Source organism: Miscanthus floridulus, chromosome 8 (assembly GCF_019320115.1).
Source record: "Miscanthus floridulus cultivar M001 chromosome 8, ASM1932011v1, whole genome shotgun sequence".
Taxonomy (NCBI): Eukaryota; Viridiplantae; Streptophyta; class Magnoliopsida; order Poales; family Poaceae; genus Miscanthus; species Miscanthus floridulus.
Window position 1 is genome coordinate 108,629,617 of NC_089587.1, and position 1,559 is coordinate 108,631,175.

The window sequence follows — 1,559 nt, forward strand, 5'->3', positions numbered from 1 at the left end:
AGAAAAGCATAGATCTAAAGCCACAACAAAAACTTTATACTAAATCATACCATATTATATGTTATCTACTCATGGAGTCCAACAAAATTAGATTTTTTATTTTATGATTTTTCTGTGATTTACTATGATTTTTCAAAGATTCAGTCGAAATAAATAAAAAAGAAAAAGACAAAACCTACTTCAAAACTTCTTATAACAGGGCCAGAGAGGTAAGATGAACGGTTTTAAAAGTTGAGGGAGATGTTTTGCCCGATTTTGAAGCTCAGGGAGAAAAACAGACTTTTATGAAAGTCGAGGGAGGTAAGGTGGACTTTTTCCCTATGTGTGATTGGTGATCGGGTGATTTCTATTTCTATGGGCCACGGGCAAGAAACTGGAAAAGCAACCGGCCGGCACTCTACTGGGTTCTAAATTTTTGGGGGCCCGGCCAGTGCTGCTGCGCCATGCAGGCCCGGGCCTCTTGACGATGTTGTGGGTGGCTGAGAATTGAGATGATTGCTGCTGTCATAGGCCGAAGACTGACTCAGCGTCGTGATGAGCGATTGACGACTACGGTACAGAGGTAAGAGCAGTCTTTGTATGTAATTGGAGTGTCTTAATCGCTTTCAGTGCAAGCTTGTGCACCGAGTGGACTTGTGGGATCGTTCACTTTTCTCACTTGGGCTTTTATCATCATCATATTCATGTCACAACTCACAACTGAACGATTTGCTGGTGGAGGGGTCCATAGACTTGGATCTCTAGAGGAAGCGAGGGAACGATGTACCCGTACAACATTGTGTGCCATACAAGAGTTATAAATGTTTGGTCACCTATGTTCTATGACTATTTGCGTTGAATTCGGCATGCTAGAGTTGTACTACGCTCTACGCATGATAACGAGATACTATGAACTAACTCTCAGTCATAGCAGAGCGTGTCTACTCAATTGTCCAGGACTCGAGGCATACAAGGCCTCAGAGCAAGAGCTAGAGAAGGGAAAAAAATAGCAAAAAGGTTGGAGACGCGGGGAATCGAACCCCGTGCCTCTCGCATGCGAAGCGAGCGCTCTACCATATGAGCTACGTCCCCTTCATGCTACTTAGTGGTAAAGTTTAGTATTTGAAGATAACCCTCGGCAGTTGCATGATATGAAGCCTAAGCAGGAACAGCCTGATCCCGAGAACGGCCCATACCTTGCCGGCTTGCCCACTAGTATATAGAGGAAATACTAACGACGAAAAATAAAGCAACGGCCTCATCACAAAGTGAACCAGTCATCGGCCCGGTTTGGTTTGCTGAAACTTTGGTTGAAAACACTGTTCTGGTTGAATTATTGTGAGAGAAAAATACTGTTCTGGCTGGAAAAACAAGCCGAACAAGTCTGGTTTGTGGGTAAGCCAGACGGGGCCATTCAAACCACTGACGCGCTGATGTGCCGTTGGACGCACACCTCGGCATGAAGACACGGCCGTGGCCTCAACGTTCAACCCAGAATCGCCATCGCCCATCGATCGATCCCGTCCAAAACTCCAGTACGCGCACCTACAGTCGAGTACACCGAGACGAGACGCGAGAGA

At 45.7% G+C, this 1,559-nt stretch overlaps 1 non-coding gene across 1 annotated transcript; it reads right to left on the reverse strand.

Annotated features, from left to right (window-relative positions):
* Window positions 1–998: 998 nt before the first annotated feature.
* Window positions 999–1,071, reverse strand: TRNAA-CGC (transfer RNA alanine (anticodon CGC)). Its single transcript has one exon. It is a non-coding gene; the product is annotated as a tRNA-Ala (tRNA).
* Between the last annotated feature and the right edge of the window lie 488 nt (window positions 1,072–1,559).